Raw genomic sequence first — 19,790 nt, 5'->3', positions numbered from 1 at the left:
ATCTGTGAGATAAAACCACACATTGCAAAGCATTTTCACATATAACTTCCTTACTTCCTTAGCTTCTATCACGGGATATTCAGTTTTTCACAATAGGCCTCCATGGGCTATGAAATGTCCCCTTGTAGATTCTACAAAAAACGTGTTCCCAACTTATTGAATCAAAAAAATAGTTAACTTTGTGAGATAAAACCACACATCACAAAGCATTTTTACAGCTAGATTTTTTTTTCATTTTTATTGCAGAATATTTGATTGTATAATATAGGCCTCAATTTGCTCCAAAATTTCCCCTTTTAGATTCTATGAAAAGAGTATTTCCAACCTACTGAATCAAGACAAAGCTTTAACTCTGTGAGATGAATCCACACATCACAAAGCATTTTCTTTTTTTTTTTTTAATTATTTTTTATTATTATGCTTTAAGTTCTAGGGTACATGTGCATAACGTGCAGGTTTGTTACATATGTATACTTGTGCCATGTTGCTGTGCTGCCCCCATCAACTCGTCAGCACCCATCAACTCGTCATTTACATCAGGTATAACTCCCAATGCAATCCCTCCCCCCTCCCCCCTCCCCAGGATAGGCCCCAGTGTGTGATGTTCCCCTTCCCGAGTCCAAGTGATCTCATTGTTCAGTTCCCACCTATGAGTGAGAACATGTGGTGTTTGGTTTTCTGTTCTTGTGATAGTTTGCTCAGAATGATGGTTTCCAGCTGCATCCATGTTCCTACAAAGGACACAAACTCATCCTTTTTCATGGCTGCATAGTATTCCATGGTGTATATGTGCCACATTTTCTTAATCCAGTCTGTCACTGATGGACATTTGGGTTGATTCCAAGTCTTTGCTATTGTGAATAGTGCCACAATAAACATACGTGTGCATGTGTCTTTATAGCAGCATGATTTATAATCCATTGGGTATATACCCAGTAATGGGATGGCTGGGTCATATGGTACATCTAGTTCTAGATCCTTGAGGAATTGCCATACTGTTTTCCATAATGGTTGAACTAGTTTACAATCCCACCAACAGTGTAAAAGTGTTCCTATTTCTCCACATCCTCTCCAGCACCTGTTGTTTCCTGACTTTAATGATTGCCATTCTAACTGGTGTGAGATGGTATCTCATTGTGGTTTTGATTTGCATTTCTCTGATGGCCAGTGATGATGAGCATTTTTTCATGTGTCTGTTGGCTGTATGAATGTCTTCTTTTGAGAAATGTCTGTTCATATCCTTTGCCCACTTTTTGATGGGGTTGTTTGTTTTTTTCTTGTAAATGTGTTTGAGTTCTTTGTAGGTTCTGTATATTAGCCCTTTGTCAGATGAGTAGATTGCAAAAATTTTCTCCCATTCTGTAGGTTGCCTGTTCACTCTGATGATAGTTTCTTTTGCAGTGCAGAAGCTCTTTAGTTTAATGAGATCCCATTTGTCAATTTTGGCTTTTGCTGCCGTTGCTTTTGGTGTTTTAGACATGAAGTCTTTGCCCATGCCTATGTCCTGAATGGTACTACCTAGGTTTTCCTCTAGGGTTTTTATGGTATTAGGTCTAACATTTTCAAAGATATCCTGTTTCTAGTTTTTATCATGGGATATTCGGGTTTTCAGTATAGCCATCTAGCGGCTTTGAAATATCCCTTTTTAAATTCTACAAAAAGAGTGTTTCCAACTGGCTGAATCAAAATAGAGGTTTAAATCTGTGAGGTAAATCCACACATGGCAAAGTATTTTCACAAATAGCTTGTTTCTAGTTTTTATTGTGGGATATTTAGTTTTTCACTATAGGCCTCATTGCACTCTGAAATGTCCCTTCGAAGATTCTATAACAACAGTGTTTTCAATCTTCTGAATCAAAACAAAGGTATAATTATGTGAAAGGAATGCACACATCACAAAGCATATTTTCGGATAGCTTGTTTCTAGTTTTTAAAGTGGGATATTCAGTTTTTCACCATAGGCATCAGTGGGCCTCTTGTAGATATGTCTTCTTGTAGATTCCACAAAAATAGTGTCACCAACCTGCTGAATCAAAACAAAACGTTTATCTTTGTGAGATGAATCCACACATTGCAAAGCATTTTCACAGACAGTTTGTTTCCAGTTTTGATTGTGGAATTTTTGTTTTTTCACTATATGCCTCAAAGGGCTCTGAAACGCTTGTCAGATAGCTTGTCCCTTCATAGACTACACACAAAAAAAGTGTTTTCAACTTGCTGAATCGAAACAAAGATATAACTTTTTGAGACGAATCCACACTTCAAAAATTATTTTCACAGATTGCTTGTTTCAGATTTATATCGAGGGATATTTGACTTTTTACTATCGTCCTCAATTTGCTCTGAAATATCTCATAGTAGATTTTACAAAATTAAGTGTTTCCCTCCAGTTGAGTCAAAACAAAGGTTTAACTGTGAGTTGAATCCAAACCTTGCAAAACATTTTCACAGATAGCTTGTTTCTAGTTTTTATTGCAGGATATTCACTTTTTCAGTATGGGCCTCAATGGGCTCTGAAATGCCAATCTGTAGATTCAATAAAAGGAGTTGTTTCCAACCTGCTGAATCAAAACAAAGGTTTAACTCTGCGATATAAATCCATATGTTGCAAAGAATTTTCACAGCTTGTTTCTAGTTTTTATCACTGGATATTGGGTTTTTCACTGTAGGCCGCAATGGTCTCTTAATTGTACCTTCTTAAATTCTACAAAATAAATGTTTCCAACCTGCTGTATATAATCAAAGGTTTAACTCTGTGAGATGAATCTACACATCACAAAGCGTTTTCACAGAGAACTTGTTTCTAGTTTTTATTGCAAAGTATTTGGTTTTGCACTATAGACCTCAATGGGCTCCACAATATCCTTTCGTAGACTATACAAAAACAGTGCTTCTAAACTATTGAATCAAAACAAATGTTTAACTCTGTCAGATGAATCTATACATCACAAAACGTTTTCATAGATAGCTGGTTTCTAGTTTTCATTGTGGGATATTCCGTTTCTCATTATAGGCCTCAAAGGGATCAGAAATGTCTTCCTTTACATTCTACTAAAAGAGTGTTCAAAACTGCAGTATAAAAACAAAGGTTTAACCATTAGAGATAAATCCATACAATGCAAAGCATTTTCACAAATAGCTTTTTTCTAGTTTTTATGGCAGGATATTCAGTTTTTCACTATAGGTTTCAATGGGCTACAAAATGTTCCTTTGTGGTTTCTACAAAAAGTCTTTCCAACCTGCTAAATCAAAATAAAGGTTTAAGTCTGTGAGATGAATCCACATGTCATAAAGCATTTTCACAGGTCACTTGTTTCAGGTTTTTATTGTGGGATATTCAGTTTTTCACCACAGGCCTCAATGGGCTATGAAATGTCCCCTAGTAGATTCTACCAATTAAGTGTCTCCAACCGGGTGAATCAAAATAAAAGTGTAAATCTGTGAGACAAATCCACCACATTGCAAAGCATTTTCACTGAGAACTTGTTTCTAGTTTTTACAGTTGGATATTCATTTTTTCAGTATTGGTCTCAATGGGCTCCGAAATATCCCTTGGTAGATTCTACAAAATTTTTTTTACAACATGCTGAATCAAAACAAATGTTTAACACCATGAGATAAATCTTCACATCACAAAGCATTTTTATTTTATTTTATTTTATTTTTATCACAACATTTTGAATTTTTCACTATAAGCCTCAAAAGGCTCTGAATTGCTCCATCTTAGATTCTACAAATAGAGTGTTTCCAACTTGTGTAGAAACAAAGGTTTAACTCTGTGAAATGTATCCCCACATTGCAAAGCTATTTCACAGATAGCTTGCTTCTAGTTTTTAATCATGGGATATTTGGTTTTTCACTATAGGCCTCAATGGACTCTGAAATGGTCCCTTTGTATATTCTACAAAGGGAATGCTTCCAATCTAGCTGAATCAAAAGAAAGTTTAAACTTTGTGAGATGAAACCACACATTGCAAAGTATTTTCACATATAGCTTCTTTAGTTTCTATCATGGAATATTCCAGTTTTCACTAGAGGCCTCCATGGGCTATGAAATGTCCCCTCACAGATTCTACAAAGAAAAGCGTTTCCAACTTGCTGAATCAAAACAAAGATTTACCTTTGTGAGATGAACCCACACACTGCAAAGCATTTTTACCGATAGATTTTTTTCTAGCTTTTATCACAGGGTATTAGATTTTATACTATAGGCCTCAATTTGCTCTGAAATTTCCCCTCATAGATTCTACAAAAACAATATTTCAAACCTGCTGAATCAAGACAAAGGTTCAACTCTGTGAGATGAATCCACACATCGCAAAGCATTTTTACAGATAGGTTGTTTGTAGTTTTTATCGTGGGGTATTCAGTTTTTCACTATAGGCATCAATAGGCTTCAAAATGTCCCTTCATAGATTCTACAAAAGGAATGTTTTCAACCTGTTGAATCAAAACAAAGGTTTAACATTCTGAGATAAATTCACACATCTCAAAACATTTTCACTAATAGCTTTTTTCTAGTTTTTACCACAAGATATTTTGTTTCCACTATAGGCCTCCATGGGCCTCAAAATGTCCCCCTGTAGATTCTACAAACAAAGAGGTTCCAACCTGCTAAGCAAAACAAAGGTTTAACTTTGTAATATACACATTGCAAAGCATTTTCACAGATAAGTTGTTTCTAGTTTTTATCAAGGGATATTTGATTGTTCACTGTAGGCCTCAATGGGCTATGAAATGTACCCTCGTAGATTCTACAAAAAGAGTTTCTAACCTGCTGAATCAAAACAAAAGTTCAACTTGTGAGATGAAAATCACACATCACAAAATATTTTCAGAGAAAGCTTCTTTATAATTTTTATCGTGGGATATTTGGTTTTTTACTATAGGCCTCAATTAGCTCTGAAATATCCTTTCATATATTCAACAACAACAGTGTTTCCAACCTGCAGTATAAAAACAAACGTATTACTCTGTGAAATGAATCCACACATCACAAAGCATTTTCAAAGATAAATTTTTTATTTAGAAATAATTGCTTTTTTACTACAGGTTTCCAAAGGTGTGAAATGGCCCTTCATATATTCTACAAAAAAAGTATTCCTAACCTGCTGAATAAACACAAAGGTTTAAATTTGTGAGATGAATCCACACATCACAAAGTATTTTCACAGACAGCTTTTTTCTAATTTTTATCACGAGATAATAGATTTTTCAGTATAGGCCTCAATTTGCTCTAAAATGTACCTTTGTAGATTGTAGAAAAAGAGTGTTTCCAACCTGCTGAATCAAAACAGAGGTTTAACACTTTGAGATGAATGCACACATTGCAAAGCATTTTTACAGATAGTTTGTTTTCAGTTTTTATCGCAGGATATTCTGTTTTTCACTATAGGAATGAATGGGCTCAATAATGTCCCCTTAGATTGTACTAAAAAATTGTTTCCAATTTGCTGTATAAGAACAAAAGTTTAATTCTGTGAGATGAATCCACACATCATGAAGCATTTTCACAGATAGCTTATTTTCTATTTTTTATCACGGGATATTTAGCTTTTCGCTATAAGCCTCAATGGCTCCAAAATGTTCCTTCATAGATTCAACGAAGAGAGTGTTTCTAACCTGCTGAATCAAAACAAACATTTAATCATTGACATGAATCCACACATTGCAAAGCATTTTTCACAGATAGATTGTTTGTAGTTTTATAACAAGATATTCGGGTTTTCACTATAGGCCTCAATGGGCACTGAATTGTCGCCAAGTAGGTTATAAAAAATAAGTGTCTCCAACCTGCTGAATAAAACCCAAAATTTAACTCTGTGAGTTGCAAACAAATATTGCAAAGCATATTTACAGATAGCCTGTTTCTAGTTTTAATTGCGGGATATTCGGTTTTTCACCACAGGCCTTAATGGACGCAAAAAAGATTCCTTTTTGATTCTACTAAATATGTGTTTCCAACCTGCTGTATAATAACAAATATTTAACTCTGTGAAAAAGATCCATTTATCACAAAGCTTTTTCACAAATAGCTTGTTTCTAGTTTTTATTGCAGAGTATTCGATGTTTCACTGTAGGCCTCAATGAGCTATGAAATGTTCCTTCATAGATTCTACAGAAAGAATCTTTACAACCTGTTGAATCAAAACAAAGGTTTAACTCTGTGAGATGAACCCACACATCACAAAGCATTTTCACAGATAGCTTGTTTCTGTTTATTATCATAGGATATTCAGTTTTTAACAAGAGGCTTCAATGAGCTCTGAAATGTCCCTTTGTAAACTCTATTAAAAGAGTGTTTCCAACCTGCTGAATCAAAACAAAGGTTTAACTTGTGAGATGAATCCACACATCACAAAACATTTTCATCCATAGCTTATATCTAGTTTTTACTGGGGGTAATTGGTTTTTCACTAAAGGCCTCAATGGGCTCGGAATTGTCCCTTTGTAGATTCTACAAACAAAGAGTTTCCAACCTGATGAAGCAAAACAAAGGTTTAACTTTGTAAAATGAATCTACACACCACAAAGCATTTTTTCAGACAGGTTGTTTCTAGTTTTTATGAAGGGATATTTGATTTTTCACTATGGGCTTCAATGGGCTATGAAATGTCTCCTCGTAGATTCTACAGAAAAAGAATTTCCAACCTGCAGAATCAAAATGAAAGTTCAACTTCTGAGATAAAATCACACATCGCAAAGTATTTTCAGAGGTAGCTTCTTTACAATTTTCACCGCGGGATATTCGATTTTTCTCTATAAGCCTCAATGAGCTCTGAAATATCCCTTCATAGATTCTACAACAAGAGTATTTCCAACCTGCAAAATAAAAACAAAGGTTTAACTCTTTGAGATAAATCCACGTATCACAAAGCATTTTCACAGATAGCTTGTTTCTAGTTTTTATCATGGGATATTTGGTTCTTCACTATAGGTCTCAATGAGCTCCAAAATATCCCTTTGTAGATTCTATAACAAGAATGCTTTCAACCTGCTGAATCAAAACAAAGATATAACTCTGTCAGAGAAATCCACACATTGCAAAGCATATTTTCAGATAGCTTGTTTCTGGTTTTTAAAGTGGGATATTCGGTTTTTTACTATAGGCCTCTTTAGGCTCAGAAATGTCTCAGAGTAGATTTTAGAAAAAGAGTATTTCCTACCTGCTGAATAAAAACAAAGATTTAAATCTGTGAGATGAATCCAAACCTCACAAAACATTTTCATAGATAGTTTATTTGTAGTTTTTATTGCAGGATATTCGGTTTTTCAGTATAGGCCTCAATAGGCTCCGAGATGTCCATTTGTAGATTCCATAGAGTGTTTCCACCCTGCTCAATAAAAACAAAGGTTTAACTCTGTGAGATGAATCCACACGTTGCAAGGCATTTTCACAGAGAGTTTGTTTCTAGATTTTATCATGAGACATTCGATTTTTCACTATTGGTCTCAAATGGGCTCCAAAATGCCTCTTCGTAGATTCCAGAAAAAAAGATTTCTTATCTTTTCTGAATCAAAATAAAGGTTTAACTCTGTGACATGAAATCACACATTGCATTTTTCAGATAGCTTGTTTCTAGTTTTTATTGCTGGATATTTTGTTTTTAACTATAGGCTTCAATGGAATCTGAATTGTACCTTCTTAAATTCTATAAAAAGAGTGTTTCTAAACTGCTGTATGTAAATAAAGGTTTAACTTTGTGAGATGATTCTACACATCACAAAGCATTTTCACAGAAGCTTGTTTCTAGTTTTCACCACAAAATACTTGGATTCACATTGTAGGCCTCAATGGGCTCCAAAATGTCCCTCTGTAGATTGCACAAAAACTGTTTCTAACCTGTTGAATCAAGAAAAAGGTTTAATCCTGTCAGATGAATCTACACATTGCAAAGAATTTTCACAGATAGCTTTTTTCTAGTTTTTATTGCTGGATATTCCGTTTTTCACTATAGGCCTTGAAGGGATCAGAAATGTCTTCCTTTACATTCTACTAAAAGGGTGTTTGTAACCTGCAGTATAAAAACAAAGGTTTAACTCTGAGACAAATCCACACATCACAAAGCATTGTCACAGATAGCTTGTTTCTAGTATATCACGGAATATTCATTTTTTCACTCTAGGCCTCAATGGGCTTTGAAACTTCCCTTTGTAGATGATACAAAAAGAATGTTTTCACCTTGCTGAATACAAAAAGTTTATGTCTTTGAGATAATTCGACATTGAAAATCTAATTCACAGCAAGCTTGTTTCTAGTTTTTTTTTTTAAAGGATATTCTGTTTTCCATTATAGGCATCAGTGGGTCCTATATGTCCCTTTGTAGAAACCTCAAAAACAGTGTTTCCCACCTGCTGAATTACAACAAAGTTTTTACTTTTTGAAATAAATTCACACACAGCAAAGCATTTTCACAGAGAGCTGCGGGATATTGGATTTTCACTATATGCCAAAATGAGCTCCGAATTGTCTCCTCATAGATTCTACAAACAGAGAGTTTCCAATCTGCAGCAAAAGAAAGGTTTAACTTTCTAAGATGAATTTACACATCACAAAGCAGTTTTACATATGCCCTGTGTCTAGTTTTTATCTCAGTATATTCGGTTTTTCACTATAGGCCTCAATTTGCTCTGAAATGTCCTATTGTAGATTCTACAAAAAGAGTGTTTTCAACTTGCTGAATTGAAAGAAAGGTTTACCTCTGTGAGATGAATCCACACATTGCAAAACATTTTCACCCATAGCTTGTCTCTAGTTTATATCACAGGATATTCATTTTTTTTAGTATAGGATTCTATAGGCTCTGAAATATCTCTTTGTAGGTACTACAAAAAGAGTGTTTCCAACCTTCTGAATCAAAACAAGGGTTTAACTCTGTGAGATAAATCCACACATCTCAAAACATTTTAGTAGATAAATTGTTTTCAGTTTTTATCGGGAATATTTGGTTTTTCACTATAGGTCTCAAAGGACTCAGAAATTTCTTCTTTTAGATTCTACTAAGAGTGTTTCCAACCTTCTGTATATAAACATAGGTTTAACACTTTGAGATAAACCCACACATTGCACATATTTTCACAGATAGTTTGTTTTTAGTTTTTATTGCAAGATATTTGGTTTTTCACTATGGGCCTCAATGGACTCCAAAATATTCCCTCATAGATCATACAATAAGAATGTTTTCAACCTGCTGAATTAAAAAAAAAGAGGTTTAACTCAGTGAGGTAAAGCCACACATTGCAAAGCTAATTCACAGATAGCTTGTTTCTAGATTTTACTGTGGCATATTGATTTTTCACTATAGGCATCAATGGGCTCAGAAATATTTCTTCATTGATCCTACAAAAAAAAGTGTTTCCATCTTTTAAACCAAAATGAAGATTTCACTCTGTCAGATGAATTCACACATCACAAAGTGTTTTCACAGATAACTTGTTTCTAGTTTTTATCAAGGGTTGTTCTTTCTTTTTTTTTAATTGTAGACTTCAGTGGGCTGTGAAATGTCTTCTTGCAGATTCTACAAGAAAAGTATTTCCAAGCTGCTGAATCAGAAGAAAATTTAACTCTGTGAGATAACATCACACGTGGCAAAACGTTTTCAGATATAGCTTCTTTACCGTTTTGATCACAAAATTTTTGGTTTTTCAGTATGGGCCTCAACGGGCTCCAAAATGTCCTATTGTAGAGCCTACAAAATTAGTGTTTACAGCCTATTGAGTCAAAACAAAAATATTCAATTTTTCAATATAAGCTTCAGAGGGTTCCAAAATGGACCTTCTTAGATTCTACAAAGTGACTGTTTTCAACCTTCTGAATAAAAACAAAGGTTTAACTCTGTGAGATGAACCCATATATCACAAAGCACCTTCACAAATAGATTGTTTCTAGTTTTTATGATGGAATTTTTTTTATAATAGACTTCAATGGACTCGAAATTGTCCCCTCTAATTCTACAAAAAGTTTTTCCAACCTACTGTATATAAAGAAAGGTTTAACTATGTGAGATGAATCCACACACACAAAGCATTTGCAGTCATAACTTGTTTCTACTTTTTATTGTGAAATATTCAGTTTTTCACTATCGGCCTCAATGGGCTCTGAAATGTCCCTTCGTTGGTTCTACAAAAGAGTGTTTCCAACCTCCAGAATCAAACTCTGTGAGATGAATCCACACATTGCAATGCATTTTCAATAATAATCTGTTGTTAGTTTCTATTGTGGGATATTCAGTTTGTCAATATACTCATCCATGGGCTCCAAAATGTCCCTTCATAGATTCTTAAAAAAAAGTTTTTCAATCTGCTGAATCAAAACAAATGTTTAACTCTGAGAGATGATCCACACATCGCAAAGCATTTTCATGGATAGCTTGACTCTAATTTTTATCAGAGAATATTCAGTTTTTTTTTTTTTTTCCTACCACAGGCCACAATGGGCTTTAAAATGTTCCTTTTTAGATTCTATAGAAAAAAAGTGTTTCCATCCTTCTGAATTAAAACTAATGTTTAACTCTATGAGATGAATCCATATATTACAAAGCATTTTCACAGACAGGATGTTTCTAGTTTTTATCGAGGGATATATGGTTTTTCACAATAGCTTCAATGGTCTTCAGAATGACCCTTCATAGATTCTACAAAAAGAGTGTTTACAACCTGTTGAATCAAAACAAACAATTAATTATGTGAGATAAATTTACACATTGCAAAGCATTTTAACACATAGCTTGTTTCTGGTGTTTATCATGGGATATTTGGTTTTTCACTGTTGACCCCAAAGGGCTCTGAAATTTCCCTTTGTAGATTCTACAAAGAGAGTGTTTCCAACCTGCTGAATCAAAACAAAGGTTTAACTCAGTGAGATGAATCCACACATTGCAAAGCATTTTTGCTCATAGTTTTTCTCTAGTTTTTATTGCAGGATAATCAGTTTTTCAGTATAAGTCTCAATTTGCTCTGAAATATCACCAGTATATAGTAGAAAAAGAGTGTTTCCAACCTGCTGAATGAAACAAAGTTAAACTGTATGAGATAAAATCACGTATTGCAGAGCATGTTCAGACATAGCTTCTTTGTAGTTTTTATCACGGGACATTTGGTTTTTCACTATAGGACTAAATGGGGTCTGAAATTTTCTTTCATAGATTTTACAAAAAGAGTATATTCAACCTGCAGAATCTAAAGAAAGGTTTAACTCTGTGAGATAAAACCACATATCACAAAGCATTTTCACAGATAGATTGTTTCTAGTTTTTATGGTGGATATTCTGTTTTTCACTATAAGCCTCAACGAGCTCAGACATGTTGCTTCATAGATTCTAGAAAGGATGTGTTTCCAACCTGCTGAATTAGAAGAAAGGTTTAACTCTGTGAGATGAATCCATACTTCATAAAGCATTTTCACAGAGAACTTGCTTCTATTTTTTATCATGGGATATTCAGTTTTTCACCATAGGTCTCAATGGGCTCCGAAACGTCCTTTTGTAGATTCTATGAAACATTTTCACAGATAGCTTGTTTCTAGTTTTTATCATGCAATATTCACGGTTTTTTACTATAGGCCTCAATGGACTCTGAAACGTCCCTTCATGGATTCTATAAAAAGAGTGTTTACAAGCTGCTCAATCAAAACAAGGGTTTAACTCTGTGAGATGAATCCACACATTGCAAAGTATTTTTACAGATAGTTTGTTTTCAGTTTTTATTAGGGTTATTCACTTTTTCACTATAGGCCTCAGTGGGTTCCAAAATTTCCCCTCACAGATTATACAAAAAGTGTGTCTCCAACCTGCTGAATCAAAATAAAAAGTTTAACTCTGTGAAATAAATCCATGCATTGCAAAACTAATTCACAGCTTGTTTCTAGATTTTATGACAGGATATTCATTTTTCACTAGAGGCCTCAATGGACTCATAAATGTTCCTTTGTTGATTGTACAAGAAAAAGCGTTTCCAACCTGCTGAATTAAAACAAAGATTTAACTCTATGAGACCAATTCACGCACTGCAAAGCAGTTTCACAGATAGCTTGTTTCTAGTTTTTATCAAGGGATATTCGGGTTTTTATTGTAGGCCTCAATAAACTCTTAAATTTCTCCTCATAGATTCTACAAAAAAAGTGTTTCTACCCTGCTGAATCAAAAGAAATGTTAAACTCTGTGAGAGGAAATCACACATCCAAAAGCATTTTCAGAGATAGCTTTGTAGTTTTTATCATGGAATATTCAGGTTTTCAGTATTGGTCTCAATGGGCTTTGAAATGCCGTATCATAGATTCCACAAAACTAGCGTTTCCAACTTACTTAAGTGAAACAAAAGTTTTACTCTGTGAGGTGAATGCACACATCACAAAGCATTTTCACAAACAGTTCATTTCTGGTTTTTAGCAGGGGATATTTCATTTTTCAATATAAGCATCAATGAGCTCTGAAATGTTCCTTTTAAGATTTTACAAATACATTGTTTCAAACTTCCTGAATAAAAACAATGGTTAAAACTATGAGTTGAATCCACACGTTGCAAAGCATTTTCACAGATAAATTGTTTTCAGTTTTTCTTGTGGAATATTGGGTTTTTCACTATAGACTTCAATGCACTCTAAATTGTCTTCGCTATCCAAATTTTACAAAAAAGAGTGTTCCCAACCTGCTGTATATAAACAAAAGTTTACCTCTGTGAGAGGAATCTACACACACAAAGCATTTTCACAGATAGCTTGTTTCTAGTTTTAATTGTGAAATATTCAGTTATTCAATATAGGTCTCAATGGGCTCCAAAATGTCCCTTTGTAGATTCTACAAAAAAAGTGTTTCCAGTCTGCTGAATGAAAACAAAGGTTTAACTCTGTGAGATAAATCCACACATTGCAAAGCATTTTCACAGATACTTTCTAGTTTTTATCACGGGATATTTGGTTTTACACTATAGGCCTCAATGGGCTCAGAAATTTCTTCTTTTAGATTCTACTAAATGAGTGTTTCCAAACTGCAGTATAAAAGCAAAGGTTTACCTCTGTGAGATAAATCCACACATCACAAATCATATTTACAGATAGTTTGTTTTTAGTTTTTATCACAGGATATTTGGATTTTTACTACAGGCCTCAATGGGCTTTGAAACATCCCTCTGTAGATTCTACAGAGTGTATTTAACTTGCTGAATCAAAACAACATTTAACTTTTTGAAATAAATCCACACATCACAAAGCATTTTCACAGATAGCTTGTTTCTAATTTTTATTGTGGGATATTGGTTTTTCTCTATAGGTCGATATGGGTTTCAAATTGTGCCCTTGTAGATTCTACAGTGTTTCTCATCTGAAGATTCATGCCATGGGCAGGAACGCCTGTCCTTGTGTCACACCAGCAGATAGGATGTGCCTGGTGGCACCATTCACTGCGGAGGCAGAAATGACCCAGAAAGAAGAGAGAATGTGTTCCTGGGGTTGTGTCATTTTGACCCAGCATGGAGGCATCTCCCTTCCTTGGCCAGGACTCCAACCTGAGCACGGGGCAGAGAACATGTGAAGGGCTCCCATTCCCAGGTGGTCCAGGGTGCAAGCTCTGAGCCTGTGGTCCTGGTGTGAGGTAGACTCACTACCCTTTTCTCCACAGCATGGCTGCCACCATCCTGGGCTGGGGCACAGACGGGCTTTGCAGAGATCGACATAACAAAAGCATCACTGAGATGCTGCAATAGGAAACTATGATACCTTTATGGGCTGCCAAGGCAGCCTAAGCTATTTGTTGCTGCACTCAGTGTCCCCAGACAGTTGTGTGGCTGTCACTGCCTCTGGTGTGCCACCTCTTCTCCTGTCTGAGCTTCTGCTCTGCACTCTGTCTCTAACTTTCAAGAAATCAAGCTCACTAGATTCTGAGCTCTTTGTGGTCAAGGACTGTGTCAGTAGTTCATGTCTCTTTCTTTCTAGAGATCACAGCTTAGTATCTGGCACAAAGAAGATGCTCAGTCAATGGCAAGTGATTCATTTGCCAGGAAGCTAAATTTCATCCATAATCCTAGTCAACGCAAATATATTCTGCCAGTGGGGTGTGTGTGTCTTCTGAAGTCATCTTGCCAGGTTTCATAAATATATACAGTCCATTTAGAAATTTAGAAATTTTAATGTCAGAGTAAAAGAGCTTAGAAAGTAAACACTGTAGAACTGTGGGAGGGTGCTATTATTTGCAAAGCATTCCTGGGTCCTTGTGTGTTCTGTACACTCTGGATGACCACTGATTCTGGGCCAGTCCAGAGACCCAGCTGGACCCAGGAGATATTGAGGTGAGTAAAGCCAAAGTGTCTCCTTTCCGCAGGAGGCAGGCAGTCACACCAAAGTGATAAAGGTACAAAACCCAAAGGCAGAACAGAGGAACAAGGACTACCTTGTTCCAGGAGGCTGTGACCTCAGGAAGAGCTTTCAGAGGAGGACTTCTGTGCAGGGCTTGGAAGGATGAACACAAATTTGGCCAGCAGACAAGGGAGCCAAGGACATCCTGATGGAGGAGAACAGCTTGGCTGAGAGTGTGAGCCACAGGATTGAGGGGCATAGGCATGGAATTGGAGGAGCAGAAAGAATGAGGGGGTATAAATTTGGGAGGTCAGCAGGGGTCAGTCACAGAAGGTTCTGAATCCTGGTGAGGGAGCAGTGGGTGCTGCATGAGAGACACAGGCCTGAAGGAGATGCAGTTAGCTCTGAGTGAAGACAGAGCATGCCATCCACCAGGTGAACCACCAGATGCAATAGAAATAAGAACCCTGAGAAGCCTGCACAAAGGATGAGTGACCCAGGGGTAGCACCAAGGAAGGTCCCTGTCAGAGGCCAGCTTTGAAGGGAGATAGAAAAGACTCTCAAGCGCGTCAGCTGCTGCAAACCTCCTCAACAAATCATATTTTTGCTTTCAAAGATTTGCTAAGGCATACAACTATTGGAAGAGCAATGGTCCATTGATAATAATTATTCCCTAACTGTACATTTCTTTACAATCTTCAAAATGCTCTTGGGTCCAGTGTCTCATTGGAGCCCACATATAATCTCATTTTGCAAATAAGGAAACTGAGGCCCTGTGATGTCACACAGAGGTTTGCAGGGGCTCCAGCCTAGAAAATCGGGAGCATTTTCAGCTCAGCCCTAGGTATAAGGCCCAAAGTTCCTTTTCAGGAGGCCAGAAAGGGTTCTTGGGGCCTTTCCAGCAGCCCATGTCCAGGTCATCTTAGAGGGTTGCCAAGGGTGCAGGGCCCTGGGGACAGGCCAGGAGGCTGCAGGGGCAAAGACCAAGAGGGTAAGGGGATCACTGAGTCAACCTGCCTGAATCCACATCCCCGTGACTAGCTACAAGGCCTGCGGAAGCCTGGTTCACCTCCCTGGGCATCAGTTTATTCCCTGTAAAGTGGGACGTATAACAGATTCACTACTACAGTTGTCTCCGAGCTTTATAGCAGGTAATATGCGCAAAGTACTTCACACAATGCCTGGCACATGGTAGGTAATAAGAAACAGGGTTACTATGATGTCATCATCTGAACTAGGTCACTCATGCACTTCTCCAATACTTCTGGGGTCCTCTCTGTCCCTCACAGGCCCGGTCACACTGAGGTGTTCTTCTGTGTTTTTGTCTGCCTCCTCCATTGGACTGGGAGCTCCTGAGTAGTAGAGGCCAGTAAAGTTGGCGCAAGGAAAATGTTCTCAGTTCAGTCTTGTGAATAGAATGAATGGATACACAGATGATTGAGGAGCTCAGTTCACAGGCAGAGTGGATGAGGATGGGCTGGGAGAAACCAGCCGTGGTCACAGAGCGTGTCAGCCGCAGAGCCAAATTTGAACTCAGGGCCTCTGGCTCCCAGCCCCGTGCTACTCATGATGAGCACTCACAGAGAACAAGAGCCTACTGTGTGCCAGGCACTCAGATGCATGGTCACAATCCTCACAACACCCCTGTGGAAGAGGAGTAATTATGCCTTTGTGGGGAAACTGAGGCTCAGGAGAAGAAGGAATTTGCCAAGGCCACACAGCAGAGGAGCTGGGATTTGAACCTAGGTCCATCCGACTCCCAAGGCCATACTAATTTGTGTATCATACTTGGTCCCTCTCAGGGTGTCCCACACCCTCCACTGCCATCTCTTTACTCCCAAATGTCATCAAACACCCCTCAGTGCATCACCCTGTCCTCCTTTACCCAGAGTTGGGCACCACTCCCACTCCTGTGCTCTGTGCACCCGCTGGGCCTGCTCTGTGTTGGGTTTCTCTTCCCACGTGCTCCTCTGAGCCCCTGAGGATGAAGCCAGCAGCTTCCACCCAGGCCTGGTGGTCATGAGAACCACTTTCTTGTCCATTGCTGGTTCCCAGCTCCAGCTGTCCCAGTTTAGGGGCCAGCAGGAAGTGAGGGTCTTCACTGTAGCTCATGGGCTTCATCTGGATGTGGATGAAGTCGGGCAGGATCTGGATCCCACACACTGACATAAGGGAGATGGGGCCGCAGGGTGGACACAGCAAACAAAGTGGGAGAGGACACACACAGGAAGGCAAAGAGTCACTCAGCAAACATCTGAGCTCTCCCCTGGCCCTGATGCTTTGGGTACGTGGTCTCCTTTCATCTCACAAGAAGACTTTGGGCAATGTGACTCCGCATGTTTCCTAAAATGAGGACACTGAGCCCAAAAAGGTGAGTAAATGAAGTTGCAAAGCTCCAGCTTGGCCCCAAATCTGACTCTTGATTCAGTGTTCCTTTCACTTGATGTCTCCAAAATTAACCTCAAAGGTGCAATATGAAGACCAGTTCACTTTGAGAGTTTCCTGGGTCCCAGATAGTGGCTAAAGGCTTTATGCTTATCAGCCCATTGTTCTAAACAGTACTTTCAAGTAGAAACTATCACTCCCATTTTACAGATGAGGACACGTCAGCAGGAACATATACAGCTCTTGTGGGCAACCACAACTAGCCAGGCTCTTCTAATTGGCTCACCTCATCATCAGCATAATTTTAGGAGATCCAGTGAGGAAACTGAGGCACAGGGCCCTTCTGTCTTGTACCCAGGGTGACATGGGCACTAGGTAGTGGCACTGGAGCTCCAGGAATCATGTTTTCTATCACTGTACTACAGTGTCTCTGGAAAGGACGGATCTGACACCAGGTCACTTGCCCAATATCACACATCTGGGAAGTGACAGGGAAGAGCCCAGAATCCACCATGGCTTGAGACTTCCCATCTCCTGGCAATGCAGCCCACGTAACTGGCCCCCCAACCCACTGAGACTATCTGCTTTCTTCCCACTGGAGCCTTTGTTCACCTTGTGTGCCAGGAGCAGAAATGCCATTGTCAACCCCTTATCCAAACAAAGCAGAGGGTGTCCCTGGCCCAGCTGACAGCTCTTGAACATGAAGCCTGGTCTTCCAAGCTCAGTCACAGCCCAGGGGGCCAGCTGGTCCCACCACCTCCTCAGGGCTGCAAGGCTCTTGGCTGCGCCTGGCATGCCAGAGCTGAACACCTTCATAGAGGGAGGCCAACGATGCCTACATCAGGCCTGAGCTCTGGCCCCACCAACATCGCTGACTCCCCAGGGGGTCTGGGACTTATGACTGCACTCCTCTGAGCCTCAGCCTTCTCATCTGTATAGGGGCACTACACCCCAACCTCACAGGGTTCCTGTGAGGACTGAAGGAGATACTGGGTGCATATTGCCTGACGCAGGTTCTGGCACACAGAAGACACTTACTAATGATGACAAACACACATGGAAGACCTGCTTGGGTCACAATCTCTTCTCAGCACTCTGCATGTATTATGTCACTTAACCCTCCCTGAAGACCTAGGAGATGGGAGCTGTTAGCATCCCCATTCCACAGACAGGGCAAAGAGATGCCAGAAGCCTGCCCAGAGTCACACAGTGGGTGGGAGCAGAGCCCTAGGCCTGTGCTTGGCCATCTTCAGGCCTCTTTTTGTTTGTGAGTAACAGGAGTTGTGCCTGTGACTGTTTTGCTGTATTTTTCACAGCAGGCTTCCCTGTGTGATTTCTGTTTGATGGAGACCCTGTGTTCACTGTAAGCTTCTGTCTTGTCCCTGACAAGACAAAGCCCTTAAGCCTCAGATTCCTCACATGCAAAATGGGAATAATAATGCCTAGCTCAGAATTGAGAGTTGGAAACCATTTATGGTTTCTATAACATGCTCTCAGTGTGTGAGAAGGCAAAGTTGCAGCCTGGATGGTGGTGAGGAGACATCATCCCTTCCTCCACCCTCTCCCCTTCTCCACCATCAGGGGAGATTGTCCTCAGGACCCTACTGCCCCACCTAGAGGGCCTGACAATTATCTCATCTAAGCAGTGAACTAGTTCTTAACCAGGCCCAAGGCCTTTGGGACAGGAAGCCTTGGAAGTTGGAGTCAGCAGGTATGAAAGCAATCTGCAGGGCAAGGGGAAGTCAGCCTCTGTGCAGCTGCCCACCAGGGCATTGGTGAACCTCTGCACACACCCTCGGGAGGGGCCACACCACAGAGGCCTCCCTGCCTGACATGGGAGGGGTCTGCTCAGGGCACAGCACCAGTAGGGAGACGGACTTCTGGGCTCCTATCCCTCCCTGGTTCTTCTTCATTCGCTCATCAAACATTGATGGAGCACCTGCTGTGTGCAGCACTCTCCTAGGCACTAGGGGAAGAAGCAAGGGAAACGGATGGCCCTGGCCTTGAGGAGCTCACATCTTCTCATTTGCCGGGGCTCTTTGTCCAGCGCCCACATATGCCCGGTATGCAGTAGGCACCTCATCCACATCTGGTGAAACAGTGGAACGCAGGTCATTGCCATGTATTGTTTGGTATAGAAACTGCATAGGGGACAGAGAAGTGGGTGGCTGTGGTTGTGCCCACCAGTTCCCATCCCTGAATTTTCAGGGATCAAGAGACCTAGGCAAGCTCAATATCAAGGAGTGGGCACAGTGTGCTGGAGCAGGAGACAGGTCCTAAGAAAGGCAGTGGGGTGAGGAGAAGAGCTCTGCCTTTGGGGTTCTTGTATAATGGGGCTAGCCTGGAAGAGATACTTGTAAACGATATTCAGAGCAGCATCATTAACGATAACCAAATGGTGGAAGCAACCCAAGTGTCCATGGATGGATGGACACATCAACAAAATGCTGTCTATGCAGACAGTGGAATATTGTTCAGCCTTGAAAAGGAAGGAGATTCTGACACCTGCTGCATCAAGAATGAACCTTGGTTAGGCTGAGCAAAATAAGCCAGACAAAAAGACAAATGCTGTATTATTCCACTTTTCTGAGGAACCTAGAGTAGTCAAATCCGTAGAGACAGATGGGAGTACATGGCTGCCAGGGCCTGGGGAATGTGGGGAATAGGGAGTTGTTCTTTAATGAGTTACAGAGTTTTAGTTTTACAAGGTGAAAAGGATTCTGGAAATTGATTGCACAACAATATGAACGTACTTAGGGCCACTGAAATGTACTCTTAAACATAGACAGTAAATTTTATGTTACATTTATTTTAACACAGTTTTTATAATGTGGTAGTTATGCCTGTCTCCTTGCATTGCTGTAAGGATTTCATGAGATAACATATAAGGATATAAGGAACCACCCAGCATGTTGCCTGGCACAACAGGATGCTACTGAAGATTAAGTTACTGGACTTCTGTGAGACTTGATCTCCTCAGCTGAAAATTCTTCCAACAAATATTAGATGAGACCTTAACGTATTATAGTGGGTTCATAAATAGTACTCCCCCTTTTCCCTTCCCGCAGAGTGCAGTGAGTAGAAGAACTTGTCTGCACCCAAAAAGCTCTATCCTGGT

The sequence above is a fragment of the Macaca thibetana genome, chromosome 16 (assembly GCF_024542745.1).
Source record: "Macaca thibetana thibetana isolate TM-01 chromosome 16, ASM2454274v1, whole genome shotgun sequence".
In the NCBI taxonomy this organism is placed as follows: domain Eukaryota; kingdom Metazoa; phylum Chordata; class Mammalia; order Primates; family Cercopithecidae; genus Macaca; species Macaca thibetana.
The sequence above is the reverse complement of the archived record's forward strand: the minus strand, read 5'-3'. Positions refer to the sequence as shown.